This window comes from Electrona antarctica (assembly GCF_951216825.1).
Source record: "Electrona antarctica genome assembly, chromosome: 17".
Lineage (NCBI taxonomy): Eukaryota > Metazoa > Chordata > Actinopteri > Myctophiformes > Myctophidae > Electrona > Electrona antarctica.
This window is the reverse complement of record NC_136798.1, coordinates 32,963,119-32,978,720: the sequence shown is the minus strand read 5'-3', so window position 1 is coordinate 32,978,720 and position 15,602 is coordinate 32,963,119. Positions and strand designations below refer to the sequence as shown.

General features: G+C 41.0%; 1 long non-coding RNA gene across 2 annotated transcripts in view; it reads right to left on the bottom strand.

Moving 5' to 3' along the window:
* LOC306941392 overlaps nt 1-15,602 on the bottom strand; it is a 59,154-nt gene that overhangs the window by 19,344 nt on the left and 24,208 nt on the right. For both annotated transcript variants that reach the window (XR_013792134.1, XR_013792135.1), the window contains exon 4: nt 13,678-13,766. This is a non-coding gene — a long non-coding RNA (uncharacterized lncRNA). The remainder of the gene's footprint in view (nt 1-13,677; nt 13,767-15,602) is intronic.

Here is a 15,602-nt window from a genome sequence, read left to right as displayed (position 1 = left end):
AAATTCTTTCAACACTGTTGACAGATGCATATATTATGAAGATTTACTGTAATGAGTGGCCTGTTTGCTGCTGCAAGTCGAAACATGTGGTTTACATCCTTAATCTGTAAGTACTGGCAAGAGTCACAACATCCATCTAGCATGGTCGGTCATAGCCTGGAAACCAGACAAATCTGCAGCAGGGAAAAAAGATCCCTGGGGAGATGGGTCTGGTCTGGCACTCCTCAGTTTGAATTACATTTAGTTCACCACAAAGTTGTGGGTGACTAATCAGAGCCCACTATTCAAAGTGAGACTTTTTTGCTGTGACGTTGGAATCTGTTTGTAACCACCCTTTGGAAATAAATCTTCCACACCTAAGTTCCAGACTAATATCTCTAGGCAGTGATATTAAACTGGCCATGCCAGGTTAGATCAGTCACCACAGCGTAAAATAGGCTGTGTTGTACTCAGAGTGTGTGCAAATGGAACCCATAAGGGTTCATTTGGTTCCATGTGTACTCACACACGTCAGTCTATATCACCTTATTTAAAGGTGATATAGACAAGTTTCCAGTGTTTGTACACAGAAGTGAGTGAGTGCGTGTTTCCAAACAAATACAAAGCCAGGTCACTTCAGGCTATGGGATTGTTGTTGCTGCTGGGAGGGACGCTATGGATATTGCGCTCGTATGGCTAAATATGACATTAAAAAATTATGAATTTTTATCGATATCTTAGTTACAACAATGACATTGAGTTGACATGTTTTTTAAACTGTAGCATAATGGCAATATCACACCGAGTCCCGCAAATGAGGAAGTAGGAAGTAGAGGACACTCACTGGCTCTCAATTCAATTCTCTTTTATTTGTAAAAACATATTGCACCTCAAATGCCCCAGCCACTACAGCATCGTTCATGTGAACTACTCTGTCCACGGTTATTCATTGCAATGAAGAAAAATCGCTATGATGACCCGCGACGGCCAGCCTGTCACCGCTGGCGAACACGGGTTAAATGCATGCTTCAAGCCGGCCGGCAGGCAGGCAGTCGCCGCGGTGGTGGAACCGCTGGTGAAATGATACTATTACTCACTTCCACTTCCACCATTTCAACAAATAAGCACAATAGCACATACAACCCACTCCACATGAACGATATTGATGTAGGCCTAACCAGGAGATTTTATTGGGGTCCGAGTCGTTCTGTGACTATAAGGATCCTCAGAGTTCTGAGGGGTGCTTGCTGCTGGTGTTGTTCAGTTTGACACCACCCAACCATGCACTATACATAGCGATTCTCATAATTTCAATAGGCTTACATATTAAATCATAAACATACTATTTCACATGAACAATGTTAGTGAAACTAAGATATGGGAATAGTATTAAACATTGCAATTGAAATCGCATCGCGTTTTCATTCTAATACTGCTGGGTTGAACACACCGTCACAGCCTCGCGCTGCAATTGGCTAAAAGTTTAAATCCCCTCCGACGTCCCGTCTAGTAAACTGTAGTGGATATAAACAGTGCATTCAGTCACAGGGGGGCAAAGGGGGAGTGTGCTGTTGCAGGAGAACACCTCAGCATCATAATATACGGAAAGATAGAGGGGGAAAAGGCCAAAAAAATACATTTATATATATTTTAAATTTTGGCTGAAAACTTGTCTATATCACCTTTAATAATGTTTTGCATAAATGAATGCCCTACTTTATCATGCTGCAGCGATACACAAAAGCATCAAAAGTAGAAGATCAACAAGCTCGAAACGCGGCATGAAACGATGCTTTTTGAGCTTGTAGATCTGCTACTTTTGCTCTTTTAGAATTTGAATCCTGAAAAGTAACAGTTTCGGACAAATGAGGTTTCCACCCGACAGAGACGATTACGCGCCTTCACTTAATTGTGAATTTGGCCACACACGGACAACAAAGCTTACATCAAAGCTACAATCTCTCCCGGGGGAGAGAGTTCATTAAAAGGCTGTCCGAAACACAATAAATATGGCAGCACTTCTGCATCTAATCGGGTAGACCACCTGCTTCAATTAACTTCAATGACATTGAAGATGTCAATGAAAAAGAAATTATGAATTTCTATCGAAACTGTTGTATAATCGCAATATTACACTCGAGCGTGTGCTTTGTGTGATCATTGGCGCGTCAGTGATGCTTGCGAACTCGGCAAAAGCCTTGTTCCTGAGCGCATCACTGGCGTGCCAATAATCACAATAAAGCACACCGTCTCGTGTAATATTGCTTAAGTGCCATCCTCAGGAGACATGCATTGATTACATAATGTCTTGTGTGCCCAGAGACAGTAATGGAAGAAGTGCTCCGATTTGTTTCGTTTTGCTTAAAGGGGCATTCCACTCATTTTCAACATTTTACTATGTCATTAATATACCTTAGAGCTGTTGTGTGGATATAATAAAAAAGTCCCCCCATTCTGTGTTTCCCAGAACTGTAATTATGAAAAAAATCATTAACATGGTGAAACACATCTTGATGACATCATCAAGATGTGTTTCACCATGTTAATGATTTTTTTCAGACCTCTAGTTCTAGGAAACACAGAATGGGGGGACTTTTTTATTATTTCCACACAGATCAACAAGCTCGAAACGCGGCATGAAACGATGCTTTTTGAGCTTGTAGATCTGCTACTTTTGCTCTTTTAGAATTTGAATCCTGAAAAGTAACAGTTTCGGACAAATGAGGTTTCCACCCGACAGAGACGATTACGGTATGGTATATTATGGTATATGGTATATTAATGACATAGTAAAATGTTGAAAATGAGTGGAATGCCCCTTTAAGTAAAAGTAGCAACACCATGATTTAGAAATACTCTGTTGTAAAATGTCCCGGCGATCAAAACATTTCTTGAGCCAATGTAAAAATATATTAGTGTCATGAAAATATACTTACAGCACCAAACAAGAGAGAGAGAGCGAAAGAGAGAGAGAGAGAGACCTGGCACACTGTCCACTACACAGAGGTAAACAGATGTTTGTGTATTTTCCAGGGTCACTTCAGGTAAATCAGTGATGTCACTGGCTCAGGCCGCATCAATAGTGGACATCGCCGCCAACAAATGGAATTGTTGGGTGGAAACCTTATAAGTCTGAAACCTTTCCTTTTATGTTGTTATTTTTAAGAGTTAAAATAGCCGATCAACATGCTCAAAACACGTCGCCTTGTAGATCTGCTATTTTCACTAATTTTGAGTGACACTGCATGATGAAGTAGGGCATTCATTTTACGAAAATACATCAAAACGTTATGAGGTTTCTGTCCGACAGCAATGGCAACACTGGGGTTGCGTTTGTGTCCTTGTGTATTGGCTTCAGTTGCCCCTTTGTGAATCAAAAAAATTGATGTGAAATGTGGTGGGCGAGATTTGGGTGACCAGATAAAGATTTGCAGGGAGGGAGCACCGGAGGTAACGGACCAATGGACACCAGTACTTCAGGACTCAGGAACAAACAGGCTTTGGCAAGCATGGCCTGCTGTTATTTGAGTCATACATTCTGAATGTACATCATTTGTCTCAATCACTTGTTTTGGGTATATGGGTGCGAAAACAGTCAAACTTTCCCCAAATTTCCAGAACATTTGGAAACATTCTAAAAATACATAGTCATTTTTTTAAGAAAGGATTCCTCAAATGTATTAAAAATAAAATTGGGCTTATATGGTTAATGAATTAATGAATTAATGCCAGTACAAGTGCAAGCACGGCTTTTATTTGAGTCAAAACATCTCTTGTCTTAATGACCTGGTTGTTTACATGGGAATTGTTCTGCCAAATGTTTGGCTCTACACAGAAAGAGAATCCAAGGAATCTCTCTCATAAAACTAGAGTTTCGTTATTTTTCTTTTTTGTACTGCTCCATTGACATGTACAATGCTTTCTAAACCTGATTATGGGAAAATGCTATACAGATTTATTTACGCATTTATTTACAGCATGCAGTAAGTATTATACACAAGTATTACTTTTAAGCACACTTTGTAGCAGATTTGTGAGAATGTAAAGCGCTTTATGAATAAAATGCATTATTATTATTACTATGTGAAAGATTTACCGCTCAGGTGCGGATTTTAATGAACATGTTTGTGAGAGGATGACCAGGAGAAGAGAAGAGAAGAGAAGAGAAGAGAAGAGAAGAGAAGAGAAGAGAAGAGAAGAGAAGAGAAGAGAAGAGAAGAGAAGAGAAGAGAAGAGAAGAGAAGAGAAGAGAGAACAGAGGAAGAGGAGGGTAGGTGAAGGTTAAAGCAGGACAGAACAAAACACGGGAGGAGGGAGGAGGAGGAGCGAGGTCAGTTGAGGACAGGAGGACAGATCAGCAGAGGGAGGACAACGAGAGGAGGAGGAGGAGGAGGAGAGAGAGAGGGTCTGCTGTGTCATAAATGATCACAGAGTCTTTTTGGGCTTATTTTCCATTCTGCTGGCAGAGCAGCTGGCATAAAAGCTTGTCCTCCTCCGAGGACCGGAGGACCATTACATAATATCAAAGAACTGACACTAGCATCACCAGCTGCATTGTTAGTCCAACTAAAAAGGAAACAAAGTCCTTTATTTACGCCGGCCTTTCCAGTCCCAAATCACCTCGGTCTTTAACCACTTACAGGTGCTGTGATGGTGAAAGTTAAGAGGTTTTAGCTCTGTATTCTGATAGTGATCATTGCTATAGTGTTTGTTCAGTAACAAGTAGTATCCCACCGTCTCTCTCCAGGAATAGATTATCAGTTGAGACACCCATTTTATTCAATTGGGCGAGAGAACCCGTTCATCAGCTTCAATTTTGTACAGCTTCGGTTCCAATTTCTTTCTTCTCTTTTTTTTTGGAGCTCCGTTACGTAGCTATTGTATGCGTGTCCGTATTAGGGGTGTACCGATACATTTTAACAGCGATACGATACGTATCACGATTAGGGGTGTAACGATATAGTAACTGCATCGAAAAATAGATTTTAATTTCAAGAATCGAAGTATATCGAAATGAAAACATTGACTATGTATCGTATCGTATCGTTTTGCAATGCAAATAATTGGTATCGAATCGTTTTGCTGTGCAAATAATCGATTGTATCAATACTACATTTTTGTGCGTGGTATTTAGCAATCTTTAGAAGAAAAAAGAAAGAGGGGTTTAATTACTTAGTCTAAAATATTGTCAATGTATTGTATGTAAATAGTTACTGTATCGATTTCAAATCATTGAATCGTATCGCCATAATGAACCAATATCGTCCATGTATCGTATCGTCAACCATGTATCGTGATACGGATCATATCACTGTTAAAATGAATGGTTACTCCCCTAATCACGATACATGGTTGACGATACGATACATGGACGATATTGGTTCATTATAGCGATACGATTCAATGATTTGAAATTGATACAGTAACTATTTAGCAAATACATTAAATATGTGTGAAACTTATGGATAGTGCAGGATTTTTAAGGCCAAGATTTATTATTGTGGTATCGTATCATAAAAAAAATTGTAACACAGTGATTCTCTGGCAAATAGATGGACATTGTAATCGAACACATATGGACAAACCCACGCCTTGACATGAACACAGAGAATACACACATTTATCGATAGACCAATTGTAGCTATATGGAATGGAAAAGTAATTAAACCCATCTTTTTCTTTTTGCTTTTTAAAATTGCTAAATACAATGCACAAATACTTAGCATTGATCAAATTGATATTTACATTGCAAAACGATTCGATACCGATTATCTCCATTTCAAAACGATCCGATACAAAGTCAAACGATACCATATGATATTTGCCATGCGTGCATTTCGACACACTTTTTTAAATTAAAATCGATATTTCGATAGTTACTATATCGTTACACCCCTAGTCCGTATGTACTGTATGTATGTGTGTCCCTGTACGTGTCCCTGTGTCCAAGCACGGAAAGCTGCAACACGGTAACTCTGTCATTTATCGACCGTTTCGGACGCGGGAAAGCTCACCGGAACAGGGCCGGCCCCCTGGGCGTGTTCCTGGGGTCTGGATGTTTCAGGGACCCCCACACGGTAACTCTGTCATTTCTCAAAGATTTTGAGTACAGTACAGAGCACACTACGCACAGTGCACTACAATACAGTACAGAGCACAGTACAGTACAGTAACTATAACAATACAGTGATTTTTTTTAATCCACCACTTCCAATTTCACTTGTTCATTTTGTATCGTGTAACCTCTCCTGTTTGGATAAAATTGATATCCTGACCCGTTTTCTGTTAACAAGAGTTTGAGAGATGGGATACCCCTGTTACTGGAAAAAAACATTGTAAATCAGCTATGTTAAAAAGATTTGTATACATTTTGAAAACTTGAAATGGAACATTCTGCACAATGAGTACTTTTACGTTTGTACTTTAAAGGAGCATTCAGTGATTTGGGTGATTTGGAAAAAACCCTGGTCCGCCCCGGTAACAAGATGTGCACATGCACATGCTCTACAGTGGGGGAAGTACAACAAACCAACGATCATGAATGGAGGAAGGCCCCTCTCATCCTGATTGGATGAAGGCTTTGCCACCCAAAGCCCAAACCGAAACTAGGGTTTTTTTTACCCCAGGGGCTCACTGGGGACAGGGAGGAACTCCTTATATGGTCAGCACACTTTATAGTAAGGAGGGTTATCCAAAAACGAAGAAAGAATAAGTGATATTTGAATTAAGTGAAATCACTGAATATACCTTTAAGTATATTTTGATACCAATACGTTTGTACTTTCACTCAAGTACATTTTGTGTGTGTTTCTATACATTGAAGTATCGATACTTTTACTTAAAAATGTGAGTACTTTTTTCCACCACTGAAACCTGCAGTGCTTGATGACTGAGCCACAACCAGAATCATGGACAATCCACCGAGTTCAAACCAGGCCAGAGAGTTGCTTTGCAGATTAGACTGAGGTGGTTCCCAACGTTGGTTTGGATCTGGGCCCACTGGAAAATCATGAAAGCATTTGCTGGCCTGTCTGCCCACTCAACACGACGGCAGCCTATTTTGGCTGCTTTGTTTACTGTTTAGTGGTCAGGTGGGTGGGCCATGGCCCGCATGCATCTTTATTCAGAGCATGTTTTACTTTAACGATCAAGCAATCGATTGTGTTATAGCTTTGATCAATGGAACTAATATACTTTGAAACTTTAAAACCGGGAAAGCATTGCTTTGTCATTTTAGATTTTAGATCGTCTCTTTGTGCCGTGCTGCGAGTTTGTACATCTGCTATTTTTTTGTACGTTTTTGAAAAATGTTGAAAGTGTTTGAATTTCTTAACACAAAGCTTCTCTCCTGGGTGTCCCTGGCACAAACATTTTCAGATGGGAGGGTCTGTGGGGTCTGTGTCAGGGTTTACATAGATTGTGTATTACATTCACCCATTTACACACACATTCATACACTGATGATGGCAGGGGAAACCGTACAAGGTACCAACCTGTACATCAGGAGCACTTAGGGATTCAGCATCTTGCTCAAGGACACTAACTCTGGGGGAGCCCGGGATCGAACTGGGAACCTCACAGTTCCCATTCGGCCGTTCCCCCCACACCCCACACCCACACACACTTTCAGTGCATTCGTGTGGGACCACGGCTATGGCCAGGCATGTCATTTGCAAATGAGCAACACACTGCAATTTTGGTCCCTCCACCATATAATATTATACAATATTTTAAATAAATGTGTCTCATCATTTCAGATGAAACATGTTCTGTTCCGATTGTAATGTGAATGTCAGTGTCTGTGGGCTGAAATCTATCTACTGTAGGCATATTGTGGAACTGTGAATTGTTGTGAAATTCAAATGCCCTGAAGGAATGGAAAGAAAGCTCCTCTGCCTGGCCAGCCTGTGACATCTTACAATGATTACTGTGGCACTTTGATTTGTAAGAAGAACAGAGGGGGGACATTTTCCTTAACCGCTTGTCTTAAGCCATACTTTGTTGTATAACACAGCAAAAATGGACCAAATCAGAATGTTTGTACACGCACGCACGCACGCGCGCACGCACGCACGCACGCACGCACGCACGCACGCACGCATGCGCACGCGACAGAGAGCGCCATCTGCTTGGATGTGACGGCTCAAGCATACTATAAATACATTATAGACTTAAAGACTTCTGTCAAAGCATGACCTTCCCAGAGTGACCTTTGATGCACACCTGAATCCTCACTTCACACACACCGAATAAATGGGCATAGGAAACCCTTCAGAATGAACGTCTGCTGCAGCCCAGAACAAAACCAATCTGGCATCAACCAGCAGGCTTCTGACCTGCTGACTGTGGGGGTAGAAATCTGTGCTGCCTGGGATACAGAACAGACTCTCACTTTCCCTTCCCTTGACAACCAGTGTCAGCTAAAGCAGTGGATCTCAGGGCACCCCTGGACATAACCTTTTCATCCGGGGCACCCCTGAATTACATTGTTACGTTATAGAGCGTCGCAGTCCCGCCCCCCCTACCAGGGCCCAGGAAATGATTCTCCGTTCATTTTCCTCATAGACATTTCAAAAAGTATTTATTTAAAGACGTTTACGCCGCGGACAAAGCCAACTCGAGTCGTGACAACTCATGACAACAAACACCATTTTTAGGGCCGAACAAATAATTAGAAAGAAGAAAAAAACGGCAGGTTACAACACTTTTTTTGTTGTTTTTCTTCTTTGTAATTATTTGTTTGGTCCAAAATATTGTGTTTGTTGTCATGAGTTGTCACGACTTGAGTTGGCTTTGTCCGCGGCGTAACCGTCTTTAAATAAATACTAATAGAAATGTCTATGGGAAAAATGCATTGGGAATCATTTCCTGGGCCTGGCGTCGTCATGAAAGGGGCGGGACTGCGACGCTCTATAGCAGTGGTTTTCAACCCATTTCACATCAAGGCCCATTATTCATTCAGCATTTGAGCCGCGGATTTGTTGAGTTTTAGACTCTCAGACCAAAGACCAAGAATATTTTGTTGTCGTTGGATAAGATTTTGTCCACAATTCCATGCTGTCATTTGATGGTGATACCATATTTCATGAGATAAAATGTGTTGATGAAAATAAAATAAAATATCTTTTCATCATTTTCCATTAGGACAGATTGAAAATAATTGTTCTACTTGGTTTAAACACTTAAACCCCAGCATTCCTATTCTGAGGGTAACATTCATTGTGGTACAAATGGTATCAAAATGCACTTAAAACTACTAGTTACTGCAGGCCTATGTTTTGTAATAATACAAATCTACAAAGTATAACTACAGTTTTCAAAGAATTGTAGTGGAGTAAAAGTACAATATTTGCCTGAGATGTAGTGGAGTAGAAGTAAAAGTATTGGAAATTAGAGTAAAGTACAAATACCTCACAGTACAGTAAATGTATACTTAGTTACTTCCCACCACTGTTAATGAATATACAGCTCTAGTTGTCTTTACTTGACTAGTAGTGTACCTAAGTGTACCTAAGTGTACCAGCCAGTGGGTGTTTACAGATCGCTGCCCTGATCCGGGGCTAAATATTGACATGTTTTGCCAACTCAGGCATGTTAAGGACATGCATGTCTGTTCTGACCTTACTGATAAGGTACAGTGTGTTGCCCAACAATATCATATTTTCTGTTAAAGACTAACGGAGTGAAAGGTACGCTTAGGTTAGCTTATGGCCACATTATGGGCATCGCCCGGGTGCCATGCAGTTAACACTGAGATAATGGCAGCCTTGTGGATAAGCTTGTACACATAGAGCACAGTAGTCTCTCTCTCTCTCTCTCTCTCTCTCTCTCTCTCTCTCTGAGACTGCTGTCCACGGTGATGCCGAGTACACAGCACAGTATTATTGCGGAAAAGTACTGGTTTATCTATTTTTTTACACAAACATGTTTGTACATGTCTGTATGTGCATGTGTGTTGGAGGTTTGTGTTTTTATTTTTTTGGCAGTCTGAGTGACTGGTAATTCACTTTCAAACACATTTTGGGTCCTTGTATCGTCTACTCAGGCCTTTGTGAACACCCCAGACAGTTTTTAACTTGCCTGATTTAGTATTTAGATATTTGATATAAATTCTAGCTGCTCCGCCCCCGTCCTATACCCATACAAACCCATTGTAACTTCAATTAGATTCATCAAAAACACCTGGTCTTGGTTCTGGTGACTGATATTGGCCGATTCTACAAATGCCTTCTAAATCTAAATCGTTCTCACACAAACATGTTCAAGACGCGCCATGAGCTTGTATATCTGCTATTTTCAAATTGCCAACACAAAAATCTACAATTACAGATGCTTTCCCGGTTTTAATGTTAAATTGACTGTGTGTGTGGGCACTGTGTGACGACATACGACGTCTAGCTTGCATTACAGCAGGTTTTTATACGAGGTGATGTTTAATTTGGTGAGTCATATTAGCATCAAGAGCACCATGAGACTGTACTTAAACGGTGAGTAAGGCGTACAGGATGTCACAAACGTCACAGGATGAGCAGTAAACAACATGCTGTCACACACACTTTATAAAATGGATTTACCGTCATTCGAAGTTGCACAATGACTCCCAAAAACAAATACAAAATGTACTTTGTGAGGTTCTTGTTGCAACAAGGGAAACGTGGGGGATATGCTTGAGGAGGGGTGCAAATCTTTCCTCACGCATCATTTTGAAAAGTGACACGGCAAAAACAAAGCTGTGCCGGGACGGCGCGTGTCTGATGCACTTGGCGCCGTTTCAAACAGGAAACCCTATAGGGCATTATGGGCCGTCCTGTGATGACAGCACCACTTAGATCATTTATAAAAAAAGAAAAACGCATATATAAGACAAACCTGCTGCTACCACACACACACGCTGCTACCACACACACACGCTGCTACCACACACACACACTGCTACCACACACACACACACACACACACACACACACACACACACACACACCTCCACATTCTGTCTGTTTCTCTCTCTCTCTCACACAAAACACTTGCGTGCATGTAGACATATAATTTAGCCGATATGTATTTTTTATTTTTTTTTATTTTAGATTTTTTTTTTGCGGCTTACGTCTTTTATTGTTTTTTTTTTTGAAGGGACAGACAGTAGGCTGACAGGAAACGGGAGAGAGATGGGGGAAGACATGCAGTAAAGGCCGTGTCGGGCTCGGGAGTCGAACCCGCGGCACACTGCGACTGGATCACCAGTCGGGTGACCAGACGGTTACGCCAGCGCCTGGGCCCGATATGTATTTTTAATTCATGCTTTCTATTCAATGAAAGAAAACCATTTCTCTCCCCCCCTCTCCCCCTCCCCCCCCTCCCTCTCCCTCTCAACGGACTACCATTCGGAAAACACAAATCTACGGCAGAGAGAGATGCCAAACTGTATGATTAGAGGATTTGTAATAAATATGCGTTGTTGGTTATTTCAGGATGTCATCATGTTGAATGTTTCATGAAGGGATGCAGCAGGCCTGCTTCTTCCCCGGCCATACAGGAGCCAGCCAGTCAGTCCTCTCTCTCTCTCTCTCTCTCTCTCTCTCTCTAACTGGGTCAGTGAGTTCATGGACTTCCTTGAAAGATTACATGTACTTGTGCATGATAGAGGATTAATTGACGGAATAGTCAGTTTGATCCACATGGTGAGTGACCTCACACTAATCCCCCCGGCCCTGCCTTTCCCAGTCTTACATTATTTATGGTATTATTTAGCAGAGCCCGACCAAAGCCTGACCGAAGACCCGATATATACGGTAACACTGGGTCGGGACACATTTGTGGGTCGCGGTCGCATTTTTTATGGGTCCCTTTATTTATGTCTTGTTTCCCACATTTAGTTTTTTTAGTTAGCAATATTTCTAACCCTTTTCAAAAAACATTCCTGAAAAAAGCAAAACATTTTCATGAAATACAAAATTCAGTGATTTTTTTTTGTTCAATAATTTCATGAAGAACGCGGCACGAAGCGACGTGTTGTGAGCGAGCTTGTAGATCTGCTATTTTCACTAGTTTGCGGGTCCCTGGCAAACGTCTTTCTTTTTTTAGGCTAAATGGTAAATAAAAATGGTAAATGGTACCATTTATCCAAGGCGCTTTACATAGATCGTGCATTACATTCACCCATTCACACATTCATGCACTGATTGCCGCGGAAACCATGCAAGGCACCAACCAGCACATCAGGAGCAATTAACTAACTCAGGGGTGAGGGAAAAGTCCCTTTGGGGGAAAAGTCCCAAAAGTCCCTTTGGGGGAAAAGTCCCTTTGGGGAAAAGAAGAGAATTCTCTCTCTGTCACATAATTTTTGGCAGTGTCCACTGTGTCCAGTAATAAACAATTTCTGGGGAAATATATTGAATTGCTTCTCCAGACAACTGGATACGGATATTCAGCCAGATTGCTGTTTAACAATATTTGGTTGCTCTGATGAGACAGTTACATCTAACCAAAAACAGATGTTTAAAGCAGGTATGGACTATGGTTGCTGCCAAAAGAATGTATACTGATAAACTGGAAGTCTCCAACTTCTCCATGTTTGAAGAGATGGCTCAACGAGATGCTCTCCATTGCTAAGCTGGAACAAATCCGTCATGACGGACAGAATACACAAGCTATATACGTTCCAAAAAATGTGGATGCCATTCCTTGCAGTGCTTGACAATAGTTGAGTATATGTTCTGTATATCTGGCTGCTATGGTGCAACCGTGCATCTGTCACGATTGGACTCATGAACTATCCCTGCTTTCTGATGGTCATCGATCACACAGATGTCTCCTTGTGTGTGTGTGCGCGCGCGTGCGTGTGTGTCTGTCTCTCTTGTATGTAGTGTTAAGTACTTTTGTGTCATTTGATGTCTTGCATTGTAGTGTTGTCTTGTATTTGACAAAACATCTAAATAAAGTATGTAAAAAAAAAACCCAAAGCAGAGTATGTAGGGTATAAGTGGTTATGGGCAAGTTAACTATGAAACTTGGCTTAAGTGGGTCAAAAGTATGAGTTTCTAAAAATGTTTTCCTGCTGTTCCCTTTTATTCTCTGCAGGCTTTAAATAATTAAATTAAAATCGCTGTGTGAAGTTTATTGGCGCATATTTCTCATCACCTAGAGAAAAACATTTCGGAAAAGCTTTCATTATTATTAATGTTAAATGTCGAGATAGAACCACATACAAATGTGTCGGGCTGTTATATTTCTTTCAATTTCTGTTGTTCCGTTTAAATTTCATAATTGATGTTATCTCTGTGTTGACTGTTATACCCATAATGTGGACATAACCTAATCGTACCTCTCACTCGTAGTCTACTTAGTTAGTCTTTAACAGAAGATGAAATATTGTGCAACATACTGTACCTTATCAGTAATGTTAGAACAGACATGCATGTCCTTAACGTTCAGAGAAGGCAAAATAACATGTTTTTACCCAGTGTTGTTAGAACAGACATGCATGTCCTTAACGTTCAGAGAAGGCACAATAACGTTAATGTTTTTACCCAGTGTGCGTGAATGTGTTTTCAGGAGTGTGGTTCTGCACATGCAGAGATTTCTGAAAATCGCATTGCGATGTGCATGTATCGTTGAATGTTCATTGTTCACCCCACAATAGGGCCACTCCAGAATTAAGTACTTGAGTTGATGTACACACGATACACTGTAAACTCATACCGATGTACTGGCAGCCATAGCAGAGTGGGTAGAGAGGTCTGGTTGCTGGTTCAACCCTCAGCTCATCCTTTCCATGTGTCGAAGTGCCCCTGAACAAGACAGAACAACCTAATTAAAGGTGAAATCCATAACATTTTAAGGATGGATGTTAGCTTCAAACCTTCATGGCTACCTTTACTTTTGTATTTAGACGGTACAATGCATATTAATAAACAATACATATCTGTATCAATGTAATGGTAAATGGTGCATTATCGAAGGCACTTTACATAAATGTGCATTACATTCACCCATTCACACACAGATGGCGTAGGAAACCATGCAAGGCACCAACATGCACATTGGCAGCAATTAGGGGTTCAGTGTCTTGCTCAAGGACACTTCGACACTAAGACCCCCACCACACGAGAACGGATCGGGCTGTTACCCGGCATCAAAGTTTCGAGCGTCCACATTGCGGTTATGTTAATTATGCATGTCGCCCAGACAAGAGCGGTAGCGCTCTGGAGGAGCGGTGGCTGCGTGCTGACTATCTTAGACATATATACCTATCTACACTACACCAGTATAGTAGCCTATTTATGCCATCCATAAACATGTTCTAAACTTTGACCAAGATATGAGCAAACTCCCCCAGAAAGGAGGTTGATTAAATGAACACAAGATATGGATGTATATAGCCATTGATATGATGCAATAGACATGTATGTTCATGTAGCCTATATTGTAAAAATAATCTCCATCATTTATATCTGTTATATCGAAAATAGCTCATCTACAAGCTCACGGGCTGCAGATCGGCTATTTTCGGAGAAGAGATTTATAGACATTATGTGCAAATATAAAATAGCTGTGATACTTATATGTACTGTAAGTGGTTGTGGTTGGTAAATAAACCATTAGCACTTCATGAACAAATGCACAAGCAATATTAAAGGCTTCCCCTTACAGGTCAAACAACACCATTCATTCACATATACACATTACCATTCATTCACATATACACATTAATAAATGAAATGAAATGAAATGAAATGATTACTATATTTACCCAGGGTATCTGGGCTAAGCTCAAGAACTTGTTTCCAGCCAGGCCCTGCTCATAGAACATTTCATCGTAGTGGTTCAATGCCTTGTTCAAGGGCACTTCAGCGGTGGTCATTTTAACGTGTCGGACCGCTGATTCGAACTGGCGACCTTCCGGTATCAAGACCGCTCCGCAATCCGTTCGGCCACCGCTGCCATAACGCAATTAATACCAGTGTGAAAGGCTCGTCATAAACGTCTGTACAAGTCTTAGAAAGAAAAAAGAAAAAATATATATATATTCTTTTTTAAATAACAACTTTTTGGGATGGAACTGGGAACCTCACCGTTCCCAATCTGCTGCTCTACCGGCCAGTGGCCACTCTACGCCTGAGCCATGGCCGCCCGGCATGTGAATACACCAGATTTACAGTGGTGTAAAGTAGCTAAGTACATGTACTCAAGTACCATTTTGAGGTATTTTTTCCAATTCTCAGGACTTTGACTTCTATTTCACTACATCACAGAGGCAATTCTTGCACTTTTACTCCAATACTTTTATTTAGAGATGTCCCAATACTGTATCGGTATCGGAACAGTATCGGTATCGGCCCTTATTTGGTCATTATCGGTATTGGTGAATATGCCGGTCTAACCACCGATCCGACACAGGGGTAAGGGGTTGACACTATGGCACGGCAGGTCAATAAATTGTTGGGGCATGTGGAGTGTTGTGGTATTGGGGCGACCATCTATGAGACCTCTAAAAGTCTCCATCTAACCTTGGGGTAGTGGGTGAGGTTCCGTTGAGCCACAGGCAGTGAGAACAATTATGCCAACACAGCCCAGTATTACAACATTCTAAAGTGTATTACACACACAGAGACATACAGTAGGAC